Here is a 17,316-nt window from a genome sequence, read left to right as displayed (position 1 = left end):
TATCTAGGTGGATATCTTTGTTGCCCAGGTTGGTAACTTTGTTTTGCTGGTCCTTGATCTTGATTGCCCAGGTAAGAAAATTTTGGGTGGTTCCTCCCCTCAGGGTTGTATGTGTTGGAGTAGGGATTGTTTTGCTTTTGGTTATAACTGACTATCACATCGTATTACTCAAGTTGGTTCATTTGTGCTTGTATTGGTCCTAAGGGGCAAGTATCTTGAGCATGATCCGAACTTCTGCAAGTTTCGCAAACACACACTATTGCATTGGATGTGTTGTTCCCCATGGTCTCAAGCTTCTTGGTCAGAGCATCCAGCTTTGCAGACATGAGCGTGATTGCATCTACATTGAATTTTCTGATGCCTTTATTGGATTCCCAGAGAAAGAACCTCTAGATCTTTCAATTGCCCACTGATGGCGGTTCTATGCCACATTTTCTATGATCTCTTCAGCTTCATCAAGGCTCTTGTTCATTAATGCCCCTCCTGCTGTAGAATCGAGGGACACCTTCGTGTGGTAGTTGATTCCATTATAGAACATATGTAGCACCAACCACTTCTCAAGGCCATGATGGGGGCACTATCTCAGCATACTCTTGAATTTGTCCCATGCTTCGAATAGAGATTCTGAGTCTATCTGTTTGAAACTTGTAATTAAATTCCTCATGTGTGGAGTTTTATTCGGTGGGTAAAATTTGTTCAAAAAATTCTGCTCACACTGATCCCAAGATGTTATGCTATTTGCTGTAGAGAATTAAGTCACTGCTTGGCTCTGTCTTTCAGGAAAAATCCAAAAAGAAGTAACCTTATTGTTTCTGGAGGGACCCCATTTACTTTCATAGTGCGGCAGATCTCATAGAAAAGCTCCAAGTGATGATTTGGACCGTCATGCGGTCCTCCTCCAAATTGATTTTGTTGGACCATGTGGATCACTGCAAGCTTGATTTCAAAATTGTTGGCTTCAATTGGTGGTCGGGTGATGCTAGACCGAAGCCCTCGTGCATAAGGTGCTGCGTAATCCTTCAAAAGTTTGTTAGCCATTTAAGAAGTTTCTTGTTTTGCTTGGAGTTTCTGCAAGTTTCTTCTCCTCAGGAAAGTTCTATCAATTTCTGGATCGAACGATAGAAGCTCTCCTGGAAGATTAGTTCTTCGCATACAAGAACAAGATATTGAATAATCCAAGTGTAAATAAAGAGTTAAAATATATATTTATTTTTTTTAATGTTTTTTTAGAGTTTTAATAAAAATGCAGAAAGTAAAGTGAAATAAAGAAAAATAAAGTCTAGTCTAATCCAATATGATTTTCACTAATGTTATAGACGCAGTCCCTGACAACGGTGCCAAAAACTTGTTACGCTTCTATAAGTTGACGGATACGTCGTTAGTAATAAAAGATTATTGATCCCACGAGAACTGGTTATAAGTACTAGCGATTGTTTACGTAGAATTAGCTAAACTACCATTGGTTGTAAGTTAACTATTTCTTAGGAAGAAAGGAAATGGGGAAGTAGATGTGAGAACTAGCAAAAGAGAGAAAGGTTAACTTGGCTTAGGAAGAGTTCTAGGAGTTCGGTTTCGTTGTGGTGGAACCTGATGTATCATGCTCTATCTTTTCCTCATTGTCAATCAACATGCATTTGCCGGAAGTTAAAACTACTATCATTAAGCACTAAACAGAGAAGATCCATGTGAAATCCTGTTACGGTTAACCCCTGTCACTAGGGCACCTCGGTAGATCACAAGAATACAAATCTAATCGGTATCATTAGGGATAGAGATAGGGGTTTGGTTTGGTCTCTTACTTCCTTGTGGAGAAGTTGCCTCTCCTTTCAAGGGAGTATCCTAGATGTCCGTGAATGGGTTACCCCTGTCACTAGGGCACCTCGGGTATACGATCTAAGATCCTCTCTTTACGAAATTAGCAATTCCTACACAATCAACTAATATGACAAGGTAATCTCAACAACAAGTCTCATGCATATCAAATAGAAACAAGGCAAGCGAAATCATCCAATGAGTAAAGGCATAAACATGAGTCTTACATCAAACCCTATCCACAACTACTCCGTGATCCTAGAACAAAGAATTTACTCCATAAACGTAGGAGAAAAACCCAAAGACATAATATAAGTAAGCATATAATCCTCAAACAAGAAGAGAGAAAGAGAAGAGATGCTTATCCAATAACGTCGAGTAATCTTCGGATCTAATTCTTTTCTTCTGGAGTTGATGTGGTGATGAAGGTGATCTTGGATCATTGAATGGAGGTCCAAGATAACGTGGAATGACACCAAGGTAAATCTGTTTTGACGACTCGCCTCCCCCCCTCTGAGGAGAAGAGTTAAAAGCCTTTATATAGGCTAGGGCAAGGGCACCATATGGCTCGTGACATGGCCGTGCGAGATCCATACGACCAAGCTCTTCTTCTCTTCGAGTTAAGTGGCATGGTCGTGCCACATCTGCACTACCGTGTCTTGCTTTGGCTTGGGCTGCACTTCACGCTGTGAGAATCTTGGCTGCTGGTTGTGAGGCACGGTCGTGCAAGGTTGCACGACCGTGCTCTGCTCTCTGTCTAGAATGGCCACACGGTCGTGCAGGGTTGCATGGCTGTGCTCTGCTTTGCTCTGGTGCATCGATAATCGTCGTTTTCACTCCAAAAGTTGTCCCTGTCAACATAAAACCAAACAAAGAGCAGATTGTAACGACCCGGCCCTTTGGCCTCTTGGGCGGCCCTTGCGGCGGCCCAACTTGATCTCACTTGGTTACCAGGATTCATAAATTCTAATACTTAAGCCTGAGGTTTAGAGTTCGAATCCTGGGGGAGGCAAAAATCCACTGCTAGGGGTGGAAAGTCCTAGTGAGTAACGGCACGGCCAAAGGGTCGTCGGTCAACGACATGAGAGGTCGCCAAATGGGCCGACGACATAAGGGTCGCCAGTTGGGCTGCCGCAAGGGCCGCCCAAGAGGCCAAAGGGCCGGGTCGTTACAATAAAAGGCGCCTTTTTATTGTAACGACCCGGCCCTTTGGCCCATTTGGCGGTCCATTTGGCGACCTCTCATGTCGTCGACCGTCGGCCCTTATGTCGTCGGCCCATTTGGCGACCTCTAATGTCGTCGACCGACGACCCTTTTTATTGTAACGACCCGGCCCTTTGGCCCATTTGGCGGTCCATTTGGCGACCTCTCATGTCGTCGACCGCCGGCCCTTATGTCGTCGGCCCATTTGGCAACCTCTAATGTCGTCGACCGACGACCCTTGGCCGTGCCGTTACTCACTAGGACTTTCCACCCCTGGCAGTGAATTTTTGCCTCTCCCAGGATTCGAACTCTAAACCTCCAGGTTTAAGTATTAGAGTTTATGAATCCTGGTAACCAAGTGACCACCCCTGGCCAGTGGATTTTTGCCTCCCCCAGGATTCGAACTCTAGACCTCCAGGTTTAAGTACTAGAGTTTATGAATCCTGGTAACCAAGTGAGATGATCTCACTTGGTTACCAGGATTCATAAACTCTAGTACTTAAGCCTGGAGGTCTAGAGTTCGAATCCTGGGTGGAAAGTCCTAGTGAGTAACGACACGGCCAAGGGTCTTCGGTCGACGACATTAGAGGTCGCCAAATGAGCCGACGACATAAGGGCCGACGGTCGACGATATGAGAGGTCGTCAAATGGCCCGCCAAATGGGCCAAGAGGGCCGGGTCGTAGCTATCACTGCAGAGGTTCCAGTGGTAATTGAGACTCCACCAGCTACCCAGGGAGCCGTCACAGCACCCCAGAGACCAGAAGCTTGTCTTATACAGTGACTGAAGTTGAAACCAGAGAGCTTCTCAGGAACGACTGAGCCCTGGGATGCCCAGGCTTGGTTTAAAACACTAGAGAGCACTATGGAACTTCTTGACTGGCCAGAAGTTGAGAAGGTCAAGTGTGCCTCTTTCTGCCTGTCTGGAGATGCTCGTATGTGGTGGGAGAGGATAAAGACCAAGAGAGCAGCCGATCAGATGAGCTGGGCAGATTTTCAGTTAGAGTTCTATGAAGAGTTCTATCACCAACAAGCACTATGAGGAGTTTATAGAGTTCAAGCCAGTCAAGATAGAATACAAGACAGTAGGGAGCCGGAGCTCCAGTCAAGTAAGTGCAGAAGAACAGAAAGAAGGTAAGAAAGAGGCGGTTCGGGTGGTCTGTGAATATCCCGAGGTATTCCCAGCAGATCTACCTGGACTACCTCCCAATAAATGAGTGGATTTGAGATTGAATTGGTTCCTGGAACCGGTCCAATTTCAAAAGATCTGTATCGCATGTCTCCAGCAGAGCTGAAGGAGTTACAAGAACAACTACAGGAGTTACTTGACAAAGGCTTCATTCGTCCTAGTCATTCATCCCGGGGAGCTCCAGAGTTATTCGTTAAGAAGAAAGACGGATCCGTGCTAATGTGCATAGATTCCAGAACGCTGAGCAAAGTAGCAGTTAAGGACAAGTACCCCCTTCCCAGGATCGATGACTTATTTGATCAGTAAAGAGGAGCAACAGTGTTCTCAAAGATAGACCCACGCTCTGGGTACCATCAGCTGAAGGCGAAAGAAAGATATATACCCAGAACGACATTCATAACCAGATATGGACACTACGAGTTTGTGGTCATGCCTTTTGGAGTGACTAATGCACCTGCGGTCTTCATGGACTTAATAAACAGAGTGTTCAGAGAATATCTTGACAAATTCGTCATCGTATTCATCGACGACATTCTGGTCTATTCAAGGACCCCAGAGGAGCATGACACGCACTTGAGGATGATACTGCAGACTCTTCAGCAAAAGTAGCTTTATGCTAAATTCTCAAAGTGCGAGTTCTGGTTAAATCAGGTGGCGTTTTTAGGTCACATTATTTCTAAAGAAGGTATTCAAGTGGATCCAGCCAAAGTGGAAGCGGTCAACAACTGGAGTAGCCCCAAGAACGTCAGAGAGATCAGAAGCTTCCTTGGTTTAGCTGGGTACTACAGGAAGTTCGTGGAGGACTTTTCCAGGATAGCCTCTCCACTAACAGCCCTCACCAGAAAGAACAAGAGATTAGAATGGTCAGATAAATATGAGCAGAGCTTCCAAGAGCTAAAGAAGAGATTGATCAGTGCTCCCATTCTGACTGTTCCACAGAGCGATAAGGGTTTCGACATCTACAGTGATGCTTCCAAGATGGGCTTAGGAGCTGTACTCATGCAAGAAGGAAAAGTCATAGCTTATGCTTCCAGACAACTCAAAGATTATGAGACCCTACTCATGATCTTGAGCTGGCAGCTGTGGTTTTTGCACTGAAACTCTGGCGACATTATTTGTATGGAGTTCAGTGTAGAATCTTCACAGATCATCAGAGTCTTAAGTACTTCTTCACTCAGGAGGACTTAAACATGAGGCAGCGCAGGTGGCTGGAGTTGGTCAAAGATTACGACTGTGAAATCCTCTACCACCCAGGCAAAGCTAACAAAGTGGCAGATGCACTCAGCAGAAAATCCAGCGCATCCCTGATGTCTTTGTCATCATTAGCCCTGCCACTGCAGAAGGAGTTGTCGGATTTTGGACTTGAAATTATTGAAGGGCAACTCTCTGCATTGACCTTAGAGTCCACATTGCTTGAGGAGGTACAGAGAAAGCAAAGTGAAGATCCAGACATCCAGAAAATCAAGCAAGGGTTACAGAAAGAAGACAAATCATAATTTCGAGTAACAGATAGCGGGATTCTTTATCAAGGGAGTCGCATTTGCGTGCCCCATGATGAAGAACTGAGGAAGAAGATCTTAGAAGAAGCTCATAGTACACCATACTCCATGCATCCTGGTTCTTCCAAGATGTACCAAGATGTGAAACAGAGATTCTGGTGGTCAGGACTCAAAAGAGACGTTGCTAAATATGTTAGTACCTGCTTGACATGCCAGAGAGTCAAAGCAGAACGCCAGAGACCAGGAGGAGTTCTTCAACCTCTTCCGATACCAGAACGGAAATGGGAAGATATATCCATGGACTTCATAACCGGTCTTCCAAGAACCACCAATGGATATGATGCGATATGGGTAATAGTAGATCGATTGACCAAGTCTGCTCACTTCCTAGCCATCAAGGTGTCCCACTCTATAGAGCAGTTGGCCCAGCTATATGTTAAAGAGGTAGTTAGACTTCATGGAGTTCCTAAATCTATCATTTCTGATAGAGATGGGCGCTTCACCTCACACTTTTGGGAGTACGTTCAGAATGCACTAGGCACCAAACTCAAGTTTAGTACAGTTTTCCATCCACAGACTGATGGACAGACAGAGCGAGTGAATCAGATTTTAGAAGATATGCTCAGAGCTTGTGCGCTAGATTTCAAAGGAAGTTGGTGCATGTATTTGTGCTTAGTTGAATTCGCCTACAACAATAGCTATCAGGTCACCATAAAGATGACACCTTATGAAGCACTATATGGCAGGAAATGCAGATCACCCATATGCTGGTAAGAAGAAAGAGAGAGAAAAGAGATGGAAGTAGAGCTGGGCATTCAAACAGAGCTGATAGACGAGACCACTCAGGCAATCCAGAAAATCAGACAGATAATTGAGACTGCCCAGAGCAGACAGAAGAGTTATGCTGACACACGCCGTAGGCCATTGGAATTCCAGGTAGGAGATTCAGTTTTCCTCAAGGTCGCTCCTATGAAGGGAGTGATGAGATTTGGCAAGAAGGGCAAATTAAGTCCTCGCTACGTAGGACCTTACCAGATCATAGAGAGGATTGGAAAGTAGCTTACAGGCTGAACTTACCACAAGACATGTCAGCAATACATAATGTGTTTCATGTCTCCATGCTAAAGAAGTGTCTCCATGACCCGAGCCAAGTGATTCAGCCTCAGTCAGTGCAGATCCAAGAGGATATTAGTTATGAGAGTAGACCTACACAGATAGTAGACAGAGTAGTCAAGAGATTGAGAAACAAAGAAGTACCACTAGTGAAGGTCGTCTGGCAGAACCAGAAGCACGAGGAAATCACTTGGGAGCGGGAGGATAGTATGAGACAGAAGTATCCAGAGCTATTCTAAGTTCGAGGACGAACTTTTTATAAGGTATGGGGGATTGTAACGACCCAATTTTCCCTGTTTCGAGTTCCAAATGTCTATAAAAATATTTGGAAATGTTTTTAAAATATTCTAGAGATTTTAAGAAATTTTTAGAGTATTTTTACGCAATTTTTGGAGGTCATTTAGTATGTTTACAAAAAGAAAGAAGTTTGACAAAAACTGTGGAAGGCGAGGTTCGAACCCACGACCTCGGGTCGGACTGACCCAAGCAAAACCGGCCCAACCAGCTGAGCTACAAGATTTTGTTAACCTTATATGGAGGAAATTAGGTTTATAGCATAGTTTTGATCAAAACCCGGATATAAGAAACAAAGTTAGGTTTTCATTTTTCGGAAAAAAATAAAACCTAAACATTTTCTCTCCTCCTCTCTGGCGACGGCGTCTCCTCTCCTCGGGCGAAGACCGCAACTCAAACCTAGGCGATTCCGACGGCCGGCGAGCTCTCTCCTCCACGGATTCTTCATGAAGCCGAACTTCTCTCGGCAAGGAGAGCGCGCGGGCACAAGAAGAAGTCAAAAGTTTCAAGCCTTCGAACCCTAGGTCCCTTCCTCCGTCGGCTGTAAGTCATACAAGCAAGGGTAAGTACTACTCACCTGCGGTAGGAGTTGCTCCGGGCTTCGATTTGATTTCTTTGCTTCCGGTTTTCATAGTGCCGAGTAGAACTTTGTGCTAGGTTTTTCCGTCCTTGCTCTGTTTGTCAAGCCGAACGGTTATACCTAATTGCATGAGAGTTTTGAGTTTTGGAATGGACATGCTCCAATTGTAGCAGACCGAACAACCCTTGTTTGTGGTCTTGTTTCTCCTTGTGTTTGAATCTGCCGTGAGTTCTATGTGAAAAGAATTGGGGGACTTTGGTTTTCTTTTGAGGTTCTGCCGTGAGCTTCACAAAGGAATAAAAAAAAAATCGTTTAGGCTAATTGAGCATGAAGCATGGTTCTGATACCTTAATTTTGGTGCCGGGTAGAATTGTATGCTAGGGTTGTTGTGTTAAGCATTCTATCCTTAATTTTTGCTAGGGATTTTGCCATGCACAGTTGAGTTTCCTGTTGGTTCTTTGCTGCCCTGTTTTGGATCATACCGTACAGATTGCTATGGTTACCTCATGTTGCTGCCATGAGTTCATCTAAGGATACATTCTTTTGGCTTGCTGTTGGATTCTTTGAGTTGTGTTTTATGCTTGAATCTCCTTGCTTTAAGATCATATTGTATAGAGTTAAGGTTGTTTAGGGATTAGTTTTGGACAGCATATTAAAGAAGCCTGAAGTTGTATTCTTTTGCTTTATTTATAGCATGTTTAGAAAGTTTGAAGTAGCATTCTGTTGCCTATTTTATAGCACGTTAAAGAAGCCTGAAGTTAGCTTACTTTTGCTCTATTTTATAGCATGATTAGTAAGATTAGATTAGCTTTCTTTGCTCTTATCACAGCATGTTTTAAAAGTTCAAACTAGCTCTCTTTTGCTCTATTCTATAGCATGATTAGTAAGTTCAGATGTGCTTCCTTTTCCTTTGTTTTACAGCATGTTAGAAAGTTCAGATTTGCTCTTCTGTTGCTTTATTTTATAACATGCTTAGAGAGAGTTAGATTTGTTTCCCTTGTATTATTTTTATATAGCATGCTTAGTTAATTGTAATCCTACCCTTGTTAGGTATATCTAAAGGATTCCAATAAACTCTAATAAAGGATTATGAGAAAACTGAGTAAAAAAAAAGAAGACCAAGGTCTAGTTAAAAAGAGATAACAAGTAAACTAAAGTAAGAGGCTAGTACCCGACTTCCGAGGTTGTCGTTAAACAAATCCAGGTGAGCAATTCCGAGGTCTTGGCCCTGGTAAGACCGAGGTCTTTATCCTCATAGGGCTGGAGGCTCGCTACCCCAGTCACTATTAGAGAGCGCGCAAAACAAAGATGGTACTAAGCCTGGGCCCAAAGAAGAAGAAAGAAAAGAAAAGAAGAAAAGAAGAAGCAAGTAAAAGAGAAATTAAAAGATTAATTTCTAGTATAAGAAAAGTAAGAAGAAAGTAAATGAGAAATTAAAAGATTAATTTCTGGTACAAGGATATAAGAAAATATAATAAGTTTTATGCTTAGAATAAATAAAAAGTTAGTTTCTTTAATTCTAAGCTTACAGTGTTGATTTCTTATTATCATGTTAGATAGTGAGCATGTTTAGTATTCAGTTTCATTTTCTGTATACCATGAGCACATGCAGATTTGCTTTAGCATTTCAGTTTCAGTATTATTGCATTACTTTTTATGCACTTCGAGTTTTTGTGAGATAGATTAGTACTTACTAAGCGTTTCGCTTATAGATCTATTTTCTTTCCTCCTACTGCAGATAAAGGAAAAGCTAAGATATGAAGGGAGGAGACAGGGTGGTGGTGATGATGAATGTGTGTGGTGATTGGACTATGGAGAGATCCAGAGAGTGCTAGCAAACTTGCAGGACCTAATGATTAGAGTCTATGCTTTAGTTCTTTTCTTTAAATACTGTTATGAAGTTTATGTGATTGTGATTGAGTTTAATTCGTATTGTAGCTTATTTATGTCCTATTCTGGGAGTTGTGTTTAGTTCTTGTTGCTAGTCTAGTCTTTTGGTTATAGTATGAATTTATTACTGCGTGGTTGTGAATAAAATGTGTTCCAGCCGCATGTGGCTGCGTATATATCTTGTGTATTATAGATTTGGTCACCGGTACAGGGGAGACTCTGCCGAAATTTTTCGGTAGGAATTCCTCTGAACCGTGATAAATCTAACTGACTCTAATAATAGCGTCAGTGACACTAGATAGAGAGTTGTAGTTAGGTAACATTCGCCCTTAGAGAGTAGAAGTAAGAAGGGTGGGTTCTTACAGTTGGCCCTTAGGGTCGTCGGATTTTGCTGTGTCGAGTTTTATTGTAACGACTCGACCCTTTAGCCTCTTGGGCGGCCCTTGTGGCAGCCGACCTCTCATGTCATCGACCGACGACCCTTTGGCCGTGCCGTTACTCACTAGGACTTTCCACCCCTGGTCAGTGGATTTTTGCCTCCCCCAGGATTCGAACTCTAAACCTCCAGGCTTAAGTATTATAGTTTATGAATCCTGGTAACCAAGTGAGATCATCTCACTTGGTTACCAGGATTCATAAACTATAATACTTAAGCCTGGAGGTTTAGAGTTCGAATCCTGTGGAAAGTCCTAGTGAGTAACGGCACGGCCAAAGGGTCGTCGGTCGACGACATGAGAGGTCGCCAAATGGGCCGACGACATAAGGGCCGCCAGTTGGGCCGCTACAAGGGTCGCCCAAGAGGCCAAAAGGGCCGGGTCGTTACACAGATCTCTGACAAAAGAATAATAAATACTGAATAAACGATAAGAGAAATGATCGTGCAAAGAATATATACAAATAAAGAAAGTGAATGTGTGTTAAAACATGCATAAACGATCATAATATCTACGCACATCAAAGACTTATCAAAAGTTACATGTCAAGAAATATATATCAACCCAGTTGATATATGTAGGCAATGATACCCATGATACAAATTACTATAACCAAGGAAAATACATTGTTGAGACCGAGGGTTTAACTTATGTTTAGAGTAAGGTTGCAACTACGGATAACATGCACAACCAAAGACATGGAAGAATGAGTAAACCGGAGATAGATTATAAAATCTTTTCAAGGGGATTTTATTTTGAAGTAGTAGAGTGATCAAACGATTGATAAGGTATACTGAGGTTTGGATAGCGTCATCCCTAAATTTAAGTGAAACTAAGGTATGATTAAGAAGGGCTAAGGCAGTTTCAATTATATAATGATGTTTCCTCTCAGCGGATCTATTTTATTCAGGAGTGTGGGAACAAGAGACTCTATGATGGATGCCTGGGGAGGTAAGATGACAATGAAGGGATTGATACTCTCCTCCCCAATCAAAATGAAGAGAGAGTATTTCATGATCAAAATAATGCTCAACATGATTTTAAAAATGAAAAAAATATATATAAGAGATTAGACTTTCTTTTCATAGGAAAAATCTAAGTAAACTTGCTAAAGTTTGTCAATAAAAATAATGCAATAAAGAAAACCTTGATTAGATAGAATAGGACTAGGACCCCACATATCAGAGTAAATAATTTCTAAAGGAAAATTAGAGGTGCGAGTAGAAGACACAAAACATAATTTATGAGATTTTACTTTCATGTAAGCTTCAAATAAATGAGATGAGGAGACTAAAGAAATTGATAAACCATACTGATTAATGATATTCTAAACAAGAGGTAGAGATGGATGACCAAGACGTACATATCAAGAGAATTTGTTAGTGCATTATCCAACAAAAGCATTAGTATAGGTGGGTTGAAGATGATAGAAGCCGTCTTTCATGTTTCCTCAGAGTAGAATAGTTCCTGTTGTGGGATCCTTCACAAGAGAATGATGAGGATGGAATTCAAAGAACGCATTATTATCAAGAGCAAATTGACACACAGAAAGTAAATTTTTGGTGATAAAAGAAACATGAAGAGTGTTGTGTATATAAAAAGTTCGACCACATGAGTGAAAGGATATGTTTCCAATGTGAGTAATTTGTAAACCTGAGCCATTACCTATTTGTACCATATCGGGTTCATTGTGAGAATATCATACTCTAGTGTAACATAATGAGTTACCCCAGAATTCGGATGGCATCCTGGATTCTCAGGAGGTGATGAAACTATATTAGGAGAGACAAAAAGTGAGAATGCTCCAGAATGAGATGACTGAGATGTAGATTGCCAAGAAGGTGGTGGTCGATTTGAAGATACAGTCTCTCTTTGTGAAATAGTTGGTTGTCCTGATGCTGTAGCACCACTAACAAAATTTGAGTCAAATCTTTTAGAACATTGAATATCAATATGTCCAACTCTGAGATAAATTTGACATCTTCTCTTACTATAAGACCAATCAAATCTTCTAGATTAATGAATACCAGTATGACAAATGATGTGATAAATTTGACATTGGTCTTAACTTTACTTTTGGCCACCTTGATGTCATTGAGTATCTGACATCGAAAATAAATAATTCGTACCTTGATAGTAATAGACCTTGTTGCAAAAACAAAAAAGGAAAGAAAGTTGTCTTCTGCAGACTACTACTCACGAACAGAACAAGATCAAATTGGCCGAAGTTTGCTGCTGTGGCTTGCTGCAAGAATTTTAGGCAGCTGGAAACAATTTTCGGCGCTGGAATCTTGCTGTTAAATGGCACAAGGACATATTCTCTCCTTGTTGATCAGCAGCGATGACAAAACAACTTTTCGACGACGAGAAGGCCAATCATGGGTTGCCTTTGGATGATGGTGCCTCCTCTGGCCGGAGCAATGGGTGGACGGTAGAAAACAGGTGACGACGGCAAATCCCCTTTTTGTTTGGTGTCGGCGATAGATAAAGGAGAAGAAAGGGCTTTACCATGAGAAAAAGGGTGTGGAAGAGAGAAAAAAATGAATTAACAAAATTTAGAGAAAGGAAAGAAAACAAAAAATGAAAGAGGAAGAACTGAATTAACAAAAAATAGAGAAAGAAAAGAAAGAAAATAAAAAAACATGAAAGAGGATGAATTAGCAGAAGAGGGATTCAGGCAGAAAGAAGATAAGAAAGAAGAAACATGTATGAAGGATCATAACTCTGATACCATGATGAAGTAATAGATAGAGGAAAGAAATAGAACAGAAAATAATTATTTCTAGATGATTTTATTGATGAAGTCAAAGGACTTATTTATATAAATTGTCTAACTAATAATGAAAATATTAAATATAACATACAACAACAACAACAACAACAATAACAATAATAATAATAGTGAATATAATAAATTTAGAAATATTATCTTTTGTTGTCGATTTTTTATTACGATGCCAAATATGATAAATATCGATTGATTAAAATCAATTTGAGATTATTTTCCATAACTGCTTTCTTTATTGTCATTCTAATGAGAGAGTTAAGGATGAGAGAATTGTTTCCAGCTTGGTGCTTGAGGGCTTCTTTTATAGGCAGCGTTCGGTCGACTGATCCTTTAGGTCAATTGATCCTTCTATCGATCGACTGAACATCACGCCTTCTTGTCGTTGATCCAAATCAGTTGATCCCGTGATTTTCACTATTCGGTTGACTGATCAAGCCTATCGATCGACCGAACTCCTGAATTACCATTCTAGTGAAGATTCGATTTGATCATCTAAGAGTTAGATAATAGATATTGATCCTGTAAAATAGAGTTATATAATAAATATTAAATATACATGACGATAACAGTTAGAGCTGTCTTGATCTCAACGTAGAAACCTTTGTTGGTTTCTTCAATTAGATCAACATCTAAGGTTTGTCCCTACTGGGACATGACCTCACCACACTACCTCCAATAGCTTACCTCAACTCATCTGTCAAATATCGGGTCCTTCAGACCTATTTGGCTTTGCTGCTCAACATCAGATTGATTGCCAGAACTTCCACTTGACTCGATATAGGGTCCTCCAGACCTATCGAGTCCACCTATCAGATGTCAAGACCACTTGACCCATCTGGATTTCCTGCCTAGTTCTACTATTTGCTCAGAATTTTTTGCCTAGGACTTTCCAAGTTGAGTTTCCTACACACTTGATCAATTCATTAGATAATAATAAGACTTAACTTAAACATTTAACAATATCAAAATATATGTTCGATAATGGTGATCCCTGCATGCACCAACAAGAAGTGACCATCCCAAGTGCCTCCATTTGACTAGAGATATTGTTGGTTAGTCCTAGGAAAATCGTACCGGTTCCACTGTACAAAAATTTTGTACAAGTGTCGAACCTTTCCTTAAATAACCTATTGTGTTCTTTAGAAGTTAAATTAGGAATCACAGATGGAACTTAACATCATTGATTCCAAATTTAACTTATCTGTTCTTAATGGTTTAGATTTGAATCGCAAGCGGAACTTAACACTATTGATTCAAATCCACCTATGTTATTAATTCCATTAAATATTAATTTCCAAAATTAGCTTCCAGGACTGCATGGCGAGGCACATGGTCTTCTTGGATATGGGAGCAACCACCACCGTCTAGACAACGCCTTTTAAGGAAAGCTAATATTTTATTTTCTTAAATAACTCTAGGTTAACCAAAAAGAACAATCGAATCACAAATTCGAAAAATAAAAGAAAAGAAACACAACATCGAAATAAATCCAAAAACTCTAGAATCATATGCCTCTTGTGTTTGGTATTTCCAAAAATAACTATACAAAGAAAACTAGTATGATTCGGAAAACAATTACTAGTTATACCTTTCTTTGTAAGCAAAAATAACCTCTTGATCTTCTACCGTATTCCTCTTCTAACCTCGGAAATTGTGTGGGCAACGATCTTCTGAGATGAGAACCACCAAGCACCTTCTTCTTCCTTCTAGGTTTCGGCCACCAAAAGCTCCTGCAAAGATGAAGAGGTTTGGCCACCACCAAGCTCAAGGGATGCTAGAAATATCGCCTCATTTTCTCTCCTTCTCCAAGCAAGATCCTGCCACCATAAGGACTCCAAGGATGAGATGAGGTTCGGCCACAAGATGGAGAAGAGAGAAAGAGGAGGGGATGACCACACCCAAGGAGAAAAAGAGAGGAGAAAAATAATAGAGTCGTTCGCCATGAAGGCACCTCTACCCCTTCTTTTATAATCCTTGGTCTTGGCAAATAAGGAAATTTAAATAAAAACTTCCTTAATTCTTTTGCCATGAAAAAGAAAATTTTAATTAATTAAAATTAAATTCCTTTTTTCAATTACAATGGCCGGCCACATTCAAATCTCCAAGAAAATAAAATTTTAAACACAAATTAAAACTTCCTTATTTGCTTCCGAAAATTTATAAAAAATTTCTCCACTAATTTTTCCCATCATGGTGGTTTGTAAAAAGGAAATTTTATAAATTAAAATCTTTCTTTTAAACATGTGGATAAAAATAAGTTATCTCTAAAAATTAAAATCTCTTTTAATCTACAAATAAGAAAAGATATTAAATATTTTCTTAATCTTTTGTAGAAGAAATATTTAATTTTAAACTCTCTTTTAAATCATGAACATGGTTAAAAAGGAAAGTTTTCTTAAAATTAAAATCTACCTTTCAATCTACAAATAAGGAAAGATTTCAAATCTTTTCTTAATCTTTTGTAGAAAGCTATAAAAGGAAAGATTTAAATTTCAAACTCTCTTTTAAAACCATGATATCCACATAAGAAATAATTTTAATAAAAATCCCTTTTTAATATGATGTGGCCGGCCACCTAAGCTTGGGCTCCAAGCAATTGGGCGGCCACCTTAAGGCTCAACCTTTAGGCTTGGCCAACCCTAAGCTTGAGCTTCAAGCTTGGCTTGGCCGGCCCCTATAGGTTGGGTAAGAAGGTGGGTATGTGGTGGGTATAAATCTCTATATACAAGAGGCTACGATAGGGACCGAGAGGAGGAATTGATTTTGGTCTCCTGATGAAACTTCCCGTGTTCGCCCCGAACACACAACTTAATTCCATCAATAATAATTCATTCCACTAAAGAACTATTATTGAACTACCGCACCAATCCCAAATTACATTTTGGGCTCCTTCTTATTATGAGTGTGTTAGTCTCCCTGTGTTTAAGATGTCGAATGTCCACTAATTAAATAAGTTACTGACAACTTACTTAATTAATATCTTAGTCTAAGAGTAGTACCACTCAACCTTATCGTCATGTCGGACTAAGTCCACCTGCAGGGTTTAACATGACAATCCTTATGAGCTCCTCTTGGGGACATTATCAACCTAGATCACTAGGACACAGTTTCCTTCTATATTCAACAACACACATTATAAGTGATATCATTTCCTAACTTATCAGGCTAATTGATTTATCGAACTAAATCTCACCCATTGATAAATTAAAGAAATAAATATCAAATATATGTGCTTGTTATTATATTAGGATTAAGAGCACACACTTCCATAATAACTGAGGTCTTTGTTCCTTTATAAAGTCAGTATAAAAAGAAACGACCTCTAATGGTCCTACTGATAACCATGATTTTATTGTATTATTTTGATTCATATATGCATGGTTTGATGTTGCTTTCATAGGTTTAAATCATGGTTACATCACATTTTTGTGCATTGTCTTATTCTTGGACTTAATTGCAAATTATTGTATTTTTGTGTTATTTGATGCTAATATTTGATTCTTATTCTGTAAGCATCAAAGGGTCTTGGATTTGGATCTATTTGGACTAAATTTGTGCTCGGATCGGAGTTGAAACGAGAAGATCAAACCTTAGAGTTATTTGGACCGTTCATCTACAATCAAGCCGATCTGAGCCATCCGTTGAGAATATGGACCATCCGATCTAATGAGGAGCAGATCTGAGCCATTGTTGAAGATCCGAAAGTTTTGATCCAGATCTGAGTTCATCCAGCCATTGATCCAGCCTGAAACATTCTGGACCGTTCATCGAAGATTGGACAGATCTGGACTATCCAGTCAAGATCTGGTCGATCCAACTTAAGGGAGAGTAGATCCAGACCCTAGATCAAGATCGGCACCTTCGGATCGGATTTTGGATGACTTGTCACCGTTGATCAAGCGCCAAATCAATTTCAACCATCCGTTCAGATCTGGATTTGATTGAAAACAGAAGCTACAGTAGATACAGTGCCTTCGTCGATTCCTCCTCCGCGCACAGTGTCCTGTGGCACGGCATCTTCTGAATTTCGGCCCCTTTCTCTTCTCCAATCAATCTCTCGAGCTTCAATCTCGGTGGAGAGCTTCTTGGCGGTATCATCCCGATCTTTTGGAGCCATTGGAAGGTGTTCTCTTCGGTGGAATTTGGCTCGCGGCATCTTCTCTGTTCACCTCAAATTTGGAGGTGTTCCTCCAAATCTGAGCTCCGATTCCCATTAGCAACATTTGGAGGTGGTCTTCCGGTGTTCCTGAGCTCCACTCGACGTTCATCTGCGTTCCATAGCTTCCCATCAGATCCAGAGACCAGATTTTCAGATTTCGGCCATTCTTGGGATTTTGGGATGTTCTTAGCTCGCCGGGGGTGGTCCGTCGGTGTTGCGGAGCATACCTGGAGCTGATACGCCGCTTAGATGATCCACTGAGGTCCAGAGTTGGGTGGTCTCGACTTTGGCACTCTTGTGTGACGGCAAGAGTGTGGAGATTGTTAGATTGGTTGAGAGATTGGATCGGTTAGGGTT

The 17,316-nt window shown here is 40.5% G+C and overlaps 1 non-coding gene across 1 annotated transcript; it reads left to right on the top strand.

The window, feature by feature from the left end:
• The first annotated feature begins 560 nt into the window (after positions 1–560).
• LOC122022070 lies at positions 561–668 on the top strand. Its single transcript, XR_006122816.1, has one exon. It is a non-coding gene; the product is annotated as a small nucleolar RNA R71 (small nucleolar RNA).
• Positions 669–17,316: the final 16,648 nt, after the last annotated feature.

Source organism: Zingiber officinale, chromosome 9A (genome assembly GCF_018446385.1).
Source record: "Zingiber officinale cultivar Zhangliang chromosome 9A, Zo_v1.1, whole genome shotgun sequence".
In the NCBI taxonomy this organism is placed as follows: Eukaryota; Viridiplantae; Streptophyta; class Magnoliopsida; order Zingiberales; family Zingiberaceae; genus Zingiber; species Zingiber officinale.
The sequence above is the reverse complement of the archived record's forward strand: the minus strand, read 5'-3'. Positions and strand labels throughout refer to the sequence as shown.